Source organism: Mesoplodon densirostris, chromosome 7 (genome assembly GCF_025265405.1).
Source record: "Mesoplodon densirostris isolate mMesDen1 chromosome 7, mMesDen1 primary haplotype, whole genome shotgun sequence".
Lineage (NCBI taxonomy): Eukaryota > Metazoa > Chordata > Mammalia > Artiodactyla > Ziphiidae > Mesoplodon > Mesoplodon densirostris.
The window spans coordinates 30,373,563-30,390,365 of record NC_082667.1 but is presented as its reverse complement, the minus strand read 5'-3'; the positions used below and the strand labels follow the sequence as shown (position 1 = coordinate 30,390,365).

The 16,803-nt window shown below is 38.5% G+C and overlaps 1 pseudogene; it reads right to left on the bottom strand.

The window, feature by feature from the left end:
- Nucleotides 1-6,984: 6,984 nt before the first annotated feature.
- On the bottom strand, nucleotides 6,985-7,888 carry LOC132493418 (glyceraldehyde-3-phosphate dehydrogenase-like; annotated as a pseudogene).
- Nucleotides 7,889-16,803: the final 8,915 nt, after the last annotated feature.

Here is a 16,803-nt window from a genome sequence, read left to right as displayed (position 1 = left end):
GTTTGTTTGTTTGTTTGTTTGCGGTATGCGGGCCTCTCACTCTTGTGAGAGGCACAGGCTCCGGACACACAGGCTCAGCGGCCATGGCTCACGGGCCTAGCCACTCCACGGCATGTGGGATCTTCCCAGACAGGGGCATGAACCCGTGTTCCCTGCATCAGCAGGTGAACTCTCAACCACTGCGCCACCAGGGAAGCCCAATTGTTAATTTTTAATGGAGGGAACAGTAGCATACTCGTTTAATAAATCTAGTATAACTTTTTAGGAAATTCCCTGCATTCCTTCTATGTGGCAGGATTGTATTTTTGAGACCTAAATGTCATGTCCTGAGGGATGTTTGAGAGCTGTAAATGTGAAACCCAAACTAAATCAAACCAAGCCAAATCTCAAAAAAGACAATCCCTATCTAAGGGATTATACATATTGCGCTGAATTTTGTTTCTTAGCATCTTATTGCCTATTGGATAATATAAGAAACAGAGAAGTAATCAGTGTTTATTGATCTGGAGTTTTATTTGCCTAATTTTGTGTTCACTCTAGACCCTGGTACTCAGCAGCCAGGTTCTGCACTTTCCCCTTCTGTTTCCTGTCATATGTTGCTACCTCCACTTCTCAGCCAAAGCATACTGTTTATTTACTGAAGCACTTTTGTGGGCAGAGTGCTGTCTTTCTGGGACCTGTTGCCTGCCCAGGTTAAAGGATTTTGGAAGCTTCTTGTTTGTAATGCCCTTTCCTGAAAAACTAATCATTAAACGTAGCAACGTAGGAAAAGCTAGTTGGAAGATGAGAGTAGAAGGAGAAAGCCTGCGTTACTACTGCTCCAAGTGACATGGTAACACAGAAACTGAAATTTCAGGGATTTCAGGGGTCCTTATTTACTTTGATGCTAACCAAAGTTATGGTTACCTTGGCAACCCTCACAGCTACTGAACATCTAGGTAGGGAACATAGCAGATACTTCACCCTCTTGTACTCCGCCATGGAGTCAGGAAAAATTAAGTCATGTTAAGTATAGTTCATATGCTCTATGCCTTTTATAGGTGGCTTTTAGAATAATGTAATTTCTTCAGTCACATTTTCTCAAGTCATTATTTCTTTTTCCTTTTCATTTTCTTAAATGGCACAACTCAAAAGAAGCAACTACATTAGAAGCAGGAGAAATGTTCACAAGAGCAAAGTAGAAAGCACAGACTAATTGAAATGATATGAGAAGCCTTTCAAACTCTTCTCCAGAATAGAAATCGGGTTCACTGTATTTAAAAATCCCTGGAAGGGGTTTCCTCATCACATTTCTGTTTTCAGCTCATTGACTTCTAGCGATGTGCAAATATACTGGATAAGAGAAACAGCTGCTGTTTTAAAATCAACCCCACTATGAGTTTGAATATTCTGCAGAATTGAGAGCTATTGCTCTAAGCACTATGCCTTTCTGTCAACCTCTACTCATGTGTAAAATGAAGATGCTACCACATGTCGTGGAGAAGCTTGCTGCTCCAAGTGTGTGTCTGAGGACCATCAGCATCAGCACTGAGTTGGAGCTTATTGAGAAAAGCTTTGAGTGCACAGCCCAAGTCAGGTTGTCTCATATTCCTCAGACCTTCTGGATCATAATCTGTATTGTAACCAGGTCCCCAGGTGATTTGAGATGCACAATATAATTTGAGAGGCACTGGTGGAGATCCTGACAGCATGTCTTGGCTCATGGCAGATGCTCAAAAACTAACCATCCTGTTATCCTTCCCTGTAACAGATAGAACTTTACTCTTGCTTCAAAATAAATGCACCCTATTTTTAAGGCTACACAAAAAACCCAAATGGCCATCCTTCAACTCCCTTTGTCATTGTGGATTTTTCACAGATTTGATATTCTTTCTTCTGTGCAGTTTAACACTTTATTTTTTTAAATTTTGGGCTGTGTTGGGTCTTCGTTGCTGCATGCGGGCTTTCTCTAGTTGTGCCAAGTGAGGGCTACTCTTCGCTGTGGTGCATGGGCTTCTCATTGTGGTGACTTCTCTTGTTGCAGAGCATGGGCTCTAGGGTGCGCGGCGCAGTAGTTGTGGTACACAGGCTCAGTAGTTGTGGCGCATGGGCTTAGTTGCTCCACGGCATGTAGGATTTCCCAGACCAGGGCTTGAACCCATGTCCCCTGCATTGACAGGCAGATTCTTAACCACTGCGCCACCAGGGAAGCCCTTAACACTTTAATCTAGCATTAAACCCAAAATGTGCTTAATTAGTAAAATTATATGCATCATTACCTAATCCAAATGCTTAGCTTTTGGAGGTATTTATGACACATTAAATTCCAATCTACATGCGGGAAGCCTAAGTTAACATAACTATACTAAAATCACAATTAAATATTTGAAAAGTAAGTTGAAGAATTAGGAGATTTTTAGGTAAATTCTAAATTTTTATGAAGTCTGGAATGTTTGAGGGCTTTGAGTCACATTTCATGCCTGTCTTTGACCCTCTCTAGCAAGTGACTTGCTACAGTTTATAAAAATGTAATAGAAATAATATGAACTACCTAATCCAAGGTCAGTGAAAGTAGTTACATTTGCCCTTCTGTTATCATGTTTAGAAATGATTGCTTCTTAGATGGACAGGCATCTGCACAGACCCACACACAGGTATATGAGGAGGCCTTCAATACATAAAAATTATATAATCTTATCATTCATCACCGCTCACTTTAAGAATCAGGAAAAAGTTTGAATTGTTGAATAAATAAATGCAGTCAGATTATTATTTTCAAATATATACAGTGATTTGAATAAATCATTTGACAAAGTGTTCCCAAATAGAGATCCTCAGGGACCAGCTTTAATGAAAACTGAAGATGCTTCTGTAATTAACAATCATGTGCATTAAAATTTTACTTTCTTAAACAGTATAAATATGCTTTCTGCCAGGCTTATCTCATCTTAGTGATAGCAGGATCCTTTCTCACCTGGTTAATGCTGGTGACAATCTATCACCTCCCCCTTCTACTACCCCACCATAAGCAGGAATGTCATGCACACCAAAAGATGATAGTAGATATTCGATATTGAAGTTCCCACAAGAAAAAGATTAGCCTGCTTGTATCAGAGATGTCCTGACCCCAACAATCTTTTTTTCTTTCTTTTAACATACTCATTAACTGAGAAAAGTTTCAAATTCAGACTTTAACCAAGAAAATTTCTCTCACATTCCAAATTAGCAGAGCACATATTGACAAACTTTTAAGTTAGAGAACTTAGCAGTCACTTTCCTCACCATGGAATGACAAATATAATTATATAGAATAAACCCTCTAGCATTTCTTTCCTTGGAAATTACTATGAGTTGTGTCTGGGGATACAGAGTCTAGCCCTGGACCCCTGAGTCTTGTAGACTTGACTGGGTCACTTAGCCCCTTGTAGCCTATTTTCTAAGGGGCAGGGACTCTGTCCTGTTCACTGATGTATCTTACTGCCTAGAAGTGTAACTACCCTACACATTGAATAAACAAATCTATTAACCCTGCTCTGTCTATCTCTTTACAGGGAGAGTTGAGAGCAGAGCTTCCCAACTGGGGTGACCTGTCCCACTAATAGCCCCAGTTGGTGACAGGTCTGCTGAAATACTGTTCCCCTCAACCTGGGGGCAGCAGGGCAGGGCCTGGGGCAGCTGGAACTCTGAGGGCATTCTCTTAGCAGCTTCTTCCATTAGTTCAATGGCTCCACAAATAAAGTGTTATCATTTTGTATGTGTGCCATGGCATAGAAAACATTGGAAAGCCCTTCTTTAGAGCAAGAGTGATAAACACAAAATGTCTACAGGGACCAGGCAGTTAATTTCAGTGAATCAAGCCTGGCATAATATCTACTAGGTGATAGTTTGGCCCTGGTTTAGAAAGCAAACATAATGAACATGAAAATGTTATATCAAACTGAAAGTGATCATGGGAACTTAAATCCTGAAGGCATCAGACACAGATGTATAATATAGAAAGTGAACATCTTCGTGTAATTATTAATATATTTCTGATTTGAGTTACACAGATATCAGCCTCTGAAACATATGGAATTAGAATCCATACTTCTGCCTGTTAGTTTTATCCTCTGAACCTCTACCCTTTTTGGTCCTTATTTCTTTTTTTCCATGCTTATTTCACCTTTTCTATTACCAATTAGAGTTCATTTCTCTCACGTCTATTCCAAGCTTGCACATGTAAATGCACATGCCGATTTGTGTCATAATTTTTATTTTGTGGCCTTATCGTGTGTTTTTAGTTCTTGATACCACAACTCCTTTTTTCCTGTCTTTTATGTAAGTGCCTAGAAAGCACCAGGCATTATACTAAAGTCTTGGGAGAAAGATTAATATGACATGATCTGTGTCTTGAGAAGCTCATATTATAATAGAAAGAGACTGTATGATAGACCTTTAATGAAAATAATAATAAAAGTTTATTGAGCAGTAATAAAATTCCTTGGGTACTAGGAATTTTTCTAAGCAAATTTGCACTTATCATCTCATTTAATCCTCATGAAATACATGTTTAGATCCTATTTGCTAATCTAAATTTTCTGAAAGCTACCAAAGGGATGCTAGGATTTTAGGACAGTAAATTCCAAGATGGTGGACAGTCTTGATACATTTTCTTGATACGTTCTTACTATATGCACTCAGCTGCCCTTGCATTCCTGGTCTTTCTCTCATTCCAAACACACAGGTACTTGCATAGCCATGATCTGTGCATATGTAAGGGATTATTATGGTTTGGTTATGGCATGCTTCCATATTTAAAGGATGTCAGAGAATCTCAGGATATACGTGTGTGTGTGTGTGTGGTTTGTGCATATTTATACACATAAACTATAATTTTTTAAGAGTTATCAGTGAAGAAGGAATTCTCTATAGGGTATTGCCACTACTCACAGTAGTCCTTACTAGTAACAATCTCCATTTTAAAAATGAAGCTAAAAGGGAGTAGGCAGTTTGTCCAACTTCACATAAATAGTAAGTACCAAAGCTTAGATTCATATTCATATTTGACTTTAAAATCTAGGTTTAGCCATTGCTTCTCTCTTACTTAAAGTAATTTAGTCCAACCAGTCATCTGATACTCATAACACATCTGCAACTTCCCTGTCAAGTGGTAAAACAGCTTATGCCTTCAAAATGGAAATGACAGAATTCCTGTGCATCTAGAGATACCTTGGACAGCTCTTGGCTTTGAAAGTTAAAATATCATAAAGTTGAAAACATCTTAAAAATGAAATCCTTCTTCCAATGAGGATGTTCAGATTCTGTCCCTTGAACTATGTAGGTATTGTTTACTTTTTTTTGTCTTCTCTGAACTTTCCTTTTTTCAAGAATAACTATCTCTGGTTCTTCATCTGGTCTTCATAGTGCAGAGTTTCAATTCTCTTCCCTTTCCCTGTTCCTCTCAGAACATGTCCAAAGTTAATAAACCAAGTGTGATGTGCTCAGCCAGCTCTTCATCCTTTCTTCTAGTAACAGATTCTGCTTTTCCCCACACCCTATGCAGCCAATGGCCAAGAAAGTGATCATATGACAAAATCATGGCCAACCATATTACCCCATCTCTCTGACAATAGTGATTAGGACAAAGGTTTCTATATGGCTACAGCATGGCCAAACAGAATTCTTCTCAGGGATTGCCATCAGGGTATAGGGCCAGAAGCTTTCTCTTTCCACTGGAACAGCTAAGCCGAGACTCTTGATAGTAATGGTCCCTGACAGTGGTGAAGGCCTGTATGAAATAACAGAGGGTAAGACCAGCATGCAAAATGAGCAGTGATAAGCAGAGATGAGAAATTCACTCTGAGACCCTATTTTCCATCCCTCAAGTCAAGGTTCTAGCAGCTCTTTCTCCAGGTTTGTAGGTTACCTGAAAACTCTTCTCAGCCCCATAAGCCAAAAAATTCCTTTCTTGCATACGGAGTCTCTGTCATTAACAAGGAAAAAATCCTGATCGATGCACCCCATATTAAGGTATAGAGTTTGGAACTGAAAATACTGAAAAAAACAAGCATGCCACCTCCCTTTCTTCAGATAGTCTTATCCTACAATAAGACCTCAGACTCTTTTCATTTTCTCAGCAGCCATGTCAACACTCCTGACTCAGAATGAGCTTGTTAACAAATAAAATACTTATGAATTTCATATTTAATCTGATGTACTAATGAGTTTAGATTCTTTTAGAGCCTGATTCTAGAGTCCAACCTATTTGTTCTTTCTCCAGCTTCATGTAATTTGCATGTTTGAAAAGCTTGTACTTCCTGACTATAGCTTGGTGACCTTGGACCAATCTTTCAATTTAGGTAATGTAAAATTTGAAAACTATCTATCTCTTTGGTTATTGTGGGGATAAAATTCATGTCAAGGGATTAACACAATGCCTAACACATAGTAGGTACTCAAATGTGGTAGCTATTTTTAAAAAGAAGGAAAGAAAAAAAATACCTTTGATAAACAATAGAAAATTGTGCTCTAGGAATTAATCAGTCCAATAGCTGGGATCTTTGATATGGTTTTTATGCATTTATGAATCTATTTCCCTGTACAATTATCCAGTTATGTTTCTGTTTTGACTGTGCCAAATGCCTTGCTTAATCCAGATGAACATAAGCCACCTCTTTAGAATTTTTGTCCAAAGGAGAATGAAGCTAGTCTGACCTGACTCATCCTTTATTAACTCCTCCTAGCTCCTGCGGATCTCCACTTTCATTTCTAATGTTCACAGACGATCTCTCTTGTTTTTTTTTCCTTTCCTTTTTGACTGTGCACATTGTTCTTTATTGATGATACATGACCAGGTAGGGCTCCCTAATCCTCTCCCTCTTCTTCAGGAGCTCTGGGATGGAAACTGTTGAGGATGGGATATTCTCAGTGTGTTGGGGGATTAAGTTGGGGCAAGGACTCCTTAGGAACTGAGGGCTTCTTTCTTCCTTATCTTGTTTTCACTGAGGCTGGTGGTCCAGGGATCTCTTACTCCTTGGAAGCCATATGGACCATAAAGCCCACCACCCTTTTGCTGTAGCCAAACCCATTGTCATAACAGGAAATGTGTTTGACAAAGCAGTCACTGAGGGCAATGCGAGCCCAGCCTCAAAGGTGAAAGTGGGAGTATCACTGTTAGAGTCATAGGAGGCAGCCTGTCCTCAATGTAACCCAGGATGCCCTTTAGGGGGCCCTCTATTGCCTGTTTCTTTCTCAATGTCATCACATTTGGTGGCTTTCTCCAGACCACAGGTTAGATTCTTGACTCATTGGAGCTGGGATCTGGGATCTAGGAGGCCATGCCAGTGAGCTTCCAATGCAGCTCAGGTGTGACCTTGCCCATAGCCTTAGCAGTGTCCATAGAAGCAGGGATGATGGTCTTCTGGGCAGCCCCACAGCCATAATACCACAGCTTCCCAGAGGAGCCATCTACGACCTTCTGGGTGGCAATGATGGCATAGACCGTGGCCATGAGTCCCTCCATGATGCCAAAGTCATCATGGATGACCTTGCCCAGAGGACACAAGCAGTTGGTGGTAGAGGCGGCATTGCTGACAATCTTGAGGTTATTGTCATACTTCTCATGATTTATACCCAAACATGCGGACATCAGCAGAAGGGACAGAGATGAGGATGACCCTTTTGCCATCCTTTCATAAGCTCCAACCTTGTCCAAGTTAGTGAAGACATCAGTGGATTCTACAACATATTTAGCACCAGCATCACCCCATTTGATGTGGGTGGAAGCTTGCTCCTAGAAGATGAAGATGGGCCTTCCATCGATGACAAGCTTCCCATTCTCAGCCTGATTGTAGCATAACTTGCTATGGGTGGAATCATACTGGAGCATGTAGACCATGTAGCTGAGGTCAGCAAAGGGGTCATTGATGTGCAATATCCATTTTGCCAGAGTTAAAAGCATCCTGGTGACCAGGCATCCAATGTGGACAAATCAATTTACTCTGACCTTCATGACTGTCTCAGGGATGTGGCTGGTATTGCACAAGAAGATGCAACTGTCTGTCAAAGAGGGAAGAGCAGAGAGCCCCATTTCTTTAATAATTATCAAATTGTGCTTGAGATTCACCTGAGGCTTTAAGGTCTAAATTTTGTATGTGGCTAATAACTGTCCTTTTTAAAAAATAAGAACCACTGTTTATTTGCAGCCTTGTGGCACCAAGACCATCGAAAATAGCACAATAATTTCAAACACAGGTTTTTTAGTAGCCTGAAATGTAGCCTCATTTAACTCAACAGGTGCTTTCCTATAATTCATCCAACTACACATAATGGGAAGTTCCTCTTACCAATAATGTTCGTTATGCTTTTTTTTCAATCTGAAGATCATTCTCAACACAAAAAATTATGTATATATAAAAATATATGAATATATGTATATAATTTTATTAGTTCATAAAAGAAATCATTACGTGTCAAAATTTCAAGTTTACTTTATTACCCTTGCTCTGGAAATTGGCATCCGTGCATCTAGGGTTATAAATGTTATTCCCTGCTCGCTCTCAGCTGGTTTCATGAGTGAATCACTGGGCACCACCTACACTTTGTTCTCATGTCAGACCTGCAGTCCTCCATAATAGCAATCAGTCTCACAGGTTTATCTGTGTACTTTTTTCCTTTCTCTTTCACATCCAATTTAATCATTTGATTATGCCAGATACAGTTTAGACAAATATATTCTTCCATGCCCTTATGAAAGTCACTCTAACTGAGCTTGTCAAGTGAAACTTTACCTTAGAGGCACCTATATTCATACAAATTAAGATATGGTCAATAATTATAATAAATTCCTTTTCATTAACAGTTCCTATTTATTATTACTCCTTAAGATACTATTGTTTTTAAATTTTTTTCATGTTTTTCATAACTGAATCACACATTTTTGCCTTACATAGCATCAAGTCAACAAGCCTTATCAAGTTAGTGGGGGGAGACATTGTCTGTCTCCGTCTAGGCTAGGTGCCTCATAGACATCTCAGTAACAGAAGTATTTCATTGTGTAGGACACTTTGTTTATCAAATTAAATTCATATTAGAGAGCTAACTGGGAAAAAATAAAATTACAACCCCACAAAGCCATTAATTAAAGTTATCATAAGAAAGGACTATGGTGACTTTCTTTTGCACATTAGACTGTGTGCTTTTGTTTTTGTTTTTTGTTTCTTCCTTTTCTTCCCTTATCCTTTCAGGTGGCCTGGAGTTCAGGCAGTTGCCTCTCATTATTATGCTCTTTGTATCTTGTAACCACCGAACGTGGGTTCAGCTGCTCACTGCTCACATGCCAATATTTCTAGAGGCAAATGTCCATAGAAAAGAAAGGTGCTTTAATCAGAAAAGCTGGCTATCTGGGGAGATGGTGGACTGTGTCCAGAGACCAGCTCCAAAGATTCTCCTCAGTCATGACAGTTTTTAAAGGGAAAAATGCGGGGGGAGGGGAAAGAATCTCAGTGAATCATCAAGGCAGGAGGTTGGGTTCTGCCTCTCCATTGAGCGCAGACTGGCTTTCTCTTCAGATGTTATGTTGCCTGAGTGATCTGCCTGCAAGATTGCTTAGGGGGGCTACTGGGGGAAGAGAGCTAGTCTTCTTTTTATCTAGGAAAAGAATCAACAGGTTAGACAAGGCATGGTGTGCATTCAGGAGAGTCGTGAGTTAGTTTCAATTGCTTAGTGATCACATTCCTTAATTAGGTCCTTTTAAGGTTAGAGGGGAACAGAAATGGGCAAACAGGAAAGGGGCAAAAGAGCTGCTTTCATTGTAACCTCCTTTACCTCTCTGCTTGCTTCCCGTGCTCCACAGCTTATAGGTGGAGGCAAGTATAATGCCACTCAGTGTCATTGCTTGGAAGTTTAAAATTTCGGTACAATCAACTAAAGCATCAAATACAAAATACAAAGTATCAGCATTCATTATCTACAAGACTTATCTGCAGATTGGTTAGAAAAGAAAGAAAAAAAGAGAAGAAATAGTTTCTAGGCACACTTCTTCCAGTCTAAAAATCTGGGTCTAGTTTTTCCGAGTGAAAGTGAATAGAGTCAACGCTAGGAAAGGTGGTACTTAATGTTTACCTCCCTTTCTTCCCAAATAGGCTTCACCGAATTCAGATTTAATTATTTTATTCTTCCCTTTGGTAGTAAACAGATACTCTTTTGGTCCCATTTTCTGATTATTGCACCCTGATTTTTCCTTGAGAAAGTACTACTTTCCCATTCTCTCAGTTTATGGGATCCGGATGAACATTGCACACAGGAATGGCTTCCCTCTGCCTAGGGATGAACACTAATCCAAGTTGGTCCATTTAGAGCTAGTACTGGGGGCTTCTGATAAAAAGAACAGAGAAGCAATGTTCTTTCTCATGCAGTTGCCAAGAGAGTATAATGCACATTAAAAGCCTTGACATCTATATTTTGCCAGCAAGAGGAAGTTTGAAGCTAAGAAGGAAGCCCACACAGAGCAAAGCATAGCCAAGAGATGAAAAGAACAAGTCTTAGTCTTGATAAGGACTTTTGAGTACCTGGATTCAGCTGCTCCTAAAGCCACTTATTTCTAAGAATCTTGAGCTACGTAATATATTAAAGGCCTGTTTTTGTTTAAACGTGTGGAGATGGAAGGTTTTCCTATCTCTTACGAATGAAAGAATCTTGCCTCATACATAATTTTCCTCCCAAAACATCTCTCTTCATTTTCCTGAGCACTGAAAGACATGTCATTTATCTGCTGTTTGTTTTTCCACCTTGTAAAAAAAAAGTACACTTAGAGACCTGTTTGTCTGTATTGCCACTTCTCATTAGCCTCATTCTCATGTCATGCTCATTTTTTGAAAATCTTATTACTGTATTCCCTGGGCCCTGAAAAGTGATTGGCCCAATACTAGTAAGCATTCCTCCACATTTCTCTGTTTCCCATATTGGAATTTTCCCACTCACATAGCCTTTAGCTCATCATGTAACTTCTCAGTGTTACTTATCTGATTTACATATCCTTTCTTAGTTATATGTGAAATCCAGTCATTTTACTCTAACCTTTAAATTTAGTGTAAAAATAAAGGCCTTGTTAATTGAGAAGGAAATTGAAATTAATGTGTTTCTTATGAGGGAGGGGGACCTTAGAAGCTCAGTGTCTTAAATATCAAGAGTTGATTTCCTCACCTGCAAAGACTTTAGTGTCAGTATTTAAAATTTGTAGTTCATTAAAAATTAAATTTTAGAATACTAAAAGTATTACAGTTTATTCATGTATTTTTTAAAATTTAAATCTTATTTATCCAATTGTTAATTATTATTAATAGCATTAAAGGGTCTTTATTTATTTTTCTAATTCACTAATTCTCTTTTCTTTGACAAAAAATCAGGATACTTCTACTCACACTTCCCTTGGTATTATTCCTTCCCTCCTCCTTCTCCTCTTCCCCCACCCCCCCTTCTTCATCTGACTAGATTCTTTCAAAGAGCCTACTTTACATTTGAATTGCAACACATACCTTTTAAAAACTGATGGTAAAATAGCAGTATTTTTCCTATTCATTTCTTTTAATTTTCCATAATTTGAATCTCAATGAGCTGTTATCATATACAAACGGCCTGGCCCCTTGAGATGTTCTGGGATGAAGATAATTTGTACACATTGTGACTGTTAATAGAGAATTTGTTGTACAACACATTCTTTACAATGCAGTGAAGATAATTATAATTGGGGGCACAAAATAAAACCTGCTTCAGCTAGGAAATTGTTCAGATACACATGTTATTTTTATGTGTCTCCTCAGGAAAGGGCAGGCCATGTCAAGGACTTACATTTGATATTAAAATATCAAATTATCAAATGATAACACCTTCAGGGAAACATGCTTAACTACCTATTCAAATTACATTTTAAATATTTCTCTCCAAGTGACAATGTATCATTTTTAATATCCTGAGGCTGTTTGTCAAGTTGGTTAAAAGGGTGAGAAGCTATTAAGAAAAACACATTTTTGAAAAGGACACATAATCTCTGCATTGTGTGTAAATTATGGTAGCAAACCAAGTCCAGAAACATATACAAGGAAGGAATAAAGAAGAAAAAATAGTTGTTATGAATAGGGAGGAAAATGAAGTGAAATTGTGACAAGGCATCTTTTTTTAAATTGTGGGAAATGTCCTTCGTGAGACGACTGAATTTGGAGGGGAATCCAGAGAAAAGAGAAACGACAGGCATATTGTCTTTCTTTTCAACCAATGTAAAGGATACTGTTGTGAGCCACACTGGCCCCTCTTCAGGACTGAAGGAATTATGCCCCCAGTTGCTGGGAGTATGACTGCTGACAGCTCTTAACTGCGAACCCTCTCCAGAAATCGCCCTAGGCTAGAGAGAGCTGCCTCTGATGGAACAGCCAGTATCTCATGACTGGTTGGTCCCTGAGGCCAGAGTTCCAGACTCCTTGATGCAGGGAGAGCTAACTCTGGAGGGCTTTCCCAGCTTCCCTGTGGGGACAGCTGCAACACTTGCTGAAGATGAATCAACTTCTCTCTGCCCAACTCTGCTTCCTTCCTGTCCCTTACCCTCCCCAGGTGTGGATCCTGAGGACCTCAAATAAACTTCTTGCATGTTAATCTCCAACTCAGGGCTTCCCAGGAAGCCCAATCTGCCACAATGTATGCAATTATTTCTCTGGTTGCTATTGTTTATTGAGTAAATATTATGTATTAAGGACAGTGTATGCACTTTACATGGATTATTTATTTTGATCCTCATGGATTCCAAGCCATTGGAGTTAGCTATGGAATGGTAATGGTGGTCTCATGGAATATGCCTGCTCAACGGACCAGATTTGAGTATTGTCAACCAAGGAAGCTGTCATTTCTTTGTTTAAACCCATCACTCTTAGATTAATATATAACATCTATTTTTTTGTTCCTAAGCACTCCTCTAATTTCCTACCGCTCCTACCTTGCTTCGTATGATGATCCACACGCTCTACCTTTTTTCAGTTCCTATAACTCAGCAAACCCCTTGCAACATCATGACCTTTGAAGATGCCATTCTGTTGACAAAGGATACTGTTTTACCCAATGTTTCCACCCCATTTGTCAGTTCAACTACCATTTATCATTCACTGTACCTCTGAATTTCACTTTTCTCAGAAAACATCCTCTGAAATACAGATTAGTCAAATTTGACTAATATATAAATCCTCTTAGCAGCCAGGCCTTCTTTGGGGCACTTGTCTCAGTTGTAACTGAACGATTCCATGCACATTTTTCTGTGAAGTAGGTACATATTTAAAGGGAAGGTTGATGGGGTAAAGACATGTGCAGTGAGCTACATGAGGTCAAGGACCATTATCTCTCTTATTTTCCACTGTGACTTCAGTACCAAGCTCTGGACTTGGCATTTATTAGATATGTGTAGAAATCACAGAAATTTATTTCTCTGCCTTTTTTTTCCTCTGCTTGCATTTTTAACTGTAATGTTTTTCTCCCCTTTCCTTGCTAAGATGAACACACATATACATACGGACATGTCTGTATATGTAGGGGTGTGTGTGTGTGTGTGTGTGTGTTTGTTGGTATAAAATCTTCAGATTCAGTTTCAAATTAACTTTTTGTCTTAGAATAAACACTCCCTTTAAGCTGACTTTATATATTCCTGTTTTGATATGAAAAATAGAGACTCTATATTCAAGATTTCAGGATATGCCTCACAGCTTCCTCTAGTTACGTGAGTATCTTGCCATTTCCAAAGTCTTTGAACAATTAGATTTAATCACTTATTTCTACTATACACAATGCTACAATACACAAGAGCTTATACCTATAAAACAAACTATTTTTGTATTTTCAATTGACTTTATTTCCTAGGATAGACCAAAGAAATGCTTGTAAGAGATGAGTAAGCCCTTTCTGGATTGAAAATTTTTTTAAAACTTAAAGTCCTTCAGCAACTTAAAATGATAATGGATCGGGGCTCCCCTGGTGGCGCAGTGGTTGAGAGTCCGCCTGCCGATGCAGGGGACACGGGTTCCTGCCCCAGTCCGGGAAGATCCCACATGCCGCAGAGCGGCTGGGCCCGTGAACCATGGCCACTGAGCCTGCGCGTCCGGAGCCTGTGCTCCGCAGCAGAAGAGGCCACAACAGTGAGAGGCCCAAATGATAATGGATCTTTAATTTCTTTAAATATTTTGATTTCTCTGAGTTCTCAGTTGGTTTTGAAGACTCAGGTACAAGTAAAAATATTATCAACCTAGAAAGTGAGTGTGGCTAGCTGGGTTTGGTTTTCTTCAGTCTTTCAGGAAATGACAAAATGCTCAACCTTTTGAGAGAACTTAACTTATGTTCCTATATTCAATGCTGACACTGCTGAAAATGAATCATCAAATGTGAGATGAAGGCTAAATGGAAAAATGTTTAACCAACTGTCCTTTCCCAGTGCTACATTTATAAAAGACTATATTTTGTATATACAGAATACATTCCAATGGCTAGGATATAAGAGGACCAAAAAAGATATGTGTCAATTGTTGAAATTCATTTATAAAAGCATTTTGCATACTTATAGAAGCAAATTTTGATGACTGGAATGGTATGTACAGGGGATAGGAAGGGGAGGTTCTTCATTAGTTAACTGAATGAAAGATTTCTTATAAAGTGCAATAATGGTGCTCATTACATACTTCAAGAAGAGGAATTGAATTCAACATGGAAGGAAAAAAGCTAATTCATCCTTTTTGTAAATCCATGAGCTTTGGTTGCATGAAATAATAACCTTACTTACATAGAATTCAATTAAAAGAGGCTTTCAGTTAATCAGATTTATGTTCCCAGAGTTTTACTTTCGAGAAAAATAAAGAACCCAAAGACCAACCAATTAAATAACTATGTGTATGCTTCATGCTGTTGATTGATAGTTTAATCCTAAGGTGTAGATCTATACTACTAAAAGCATATTTATATATTTTATGCTAGACAATGAGGAATGCCACTTGGGGTGATTTAATTTTTGAAGAAATGTTTTGAGTGCCTAAGATATGCCAGATGTTGAGATAATCACTTTGGATTAAATGGTAAACTAAAATAGATATTATCTCTGTCTTCATAGAGTTAAAATCTAGTGAAGGACATAGGCATGGGAAAAACTTATTTTTAAAAACTAGGTAAATCAAGACTCAGGTAAGTACTATATGGAAAGTTATGTGATGCTTTAAGAGTGTGTAATAGACCTAATTAGGAAGGTGAGAGAAAGCTTTCCCAACAAAGGAGCAGTTGGAAGAGGAGATGAAGAAGGATGCAATTATTAGTTTAAGAAAAAAGAGAAGACTTTCTTAAGAGATGAGCTTTAGGAAATTCCCTAGCGGTCCAGTGGTTAGGACTCTTCGCTTTCACTGCCACCAGGGCCTGGGTTTGATCCCTGGTTAGGGAACTAAGAAAAAAATACACATGACTGGAAATATGGTAACTTTTAAAGTGGTAGAAATATTCCCATCCAAAGAATTTCATTTCATTATTCTTTGAACAAATATTGTCTAGTTGTAGCAAGAAATCATCTAGATTATAGGAATGTGGTGATGAACAAGAAAGAAAAAGTTCCTCACCTTGAGGAACTTCATATCTGGTAACCCAAGACAAGTTAACCAATAAAGAAATAATTTCATATATTAATAAATTCAGTATAGAAAATAAACTTAGGTAAAGGCTAGAGAGTGAATGTGACAGGAGGTAATTCTTTAGAGATCCATGAGAAAATGTTAGCATAAGGAGGAATATGAGGAGGGTAAACAAGGTGTGAGCAATAATTGTAAGGCCCCTGCACCAGACACTTCATTCTGAAAGGCCAGGGCGCTTGGAACTTGGTGTGGATATAGAAGAGAATGCAAGTTGATGAGGATCTTGGAGGCATAGACAGAATTAGATTTGTACAAGGCCTTCTTGACTGTGGTCAAGAGTTTGGGTTTTATTCATATCAAAGACTTTGGAAGGATTTATGCAAGAAAAAAGAATTAGTAGGGCCTAGAAGTAATTTGGCCATGAATTGATGGTAGCATCAATGTCAGTGATAGTGAGACAGAGAAGAAGTGAGATTTGGGATGTATTGAGGTTAGAAGGTTACTGATGGATTGGACTTTCAAGGGCAGGAATAGAAAGGAATCAAGCAGAAGTGCTAGGTTTTTAGTGTGACCAACTGGGTTCAGCATGGTGCCATTACCAAGGTTTCACCATATTCAATTAAATCCTCATATGTCTTTCACCTTAACACTTGACCACCCATCTATACATTCTTTTATTGTAATATTTAGTGCTTATTTTGTACATTGCAAGAAGCACTACCCTTTAGAGACACAAAGATGAAAAAGATAAACTATGTCCCCACCTTACCGAAACTTCTATTCTAAATAGGAACAGATAGACTGGAAAAAAATACATAAACAAAAAGTCCTACAGATTATGATAAAGGAAATAAAACAGCTCCTGGGATAGAGAGTATATCATGGTACCTAAGTTAACTAGGATGGTCAGGGAAAAATTCTTAGGTGGTACCTAAGCCAACATCTATAGAATATAAAGGAATCAGGCATATAGAGAACCTGGGGAGGGTTTTTAATTTTTTTTTAATTTAGCATTTAAGTTTTTTTCATTATCTACCAAATGAAGACTTCATGACTCTGACTCTGGTAAGACTAATTCTTATTATATACTCTTAAGAACAATATTACCACCGTCATCTTATTTTCCCTACTGTAGAGCCTTAACTTCTTTTGATCTTTCTTTCAAAGTAATTTTCATATTCTTATTGATTAAAAAAGTAACACAAAGCTA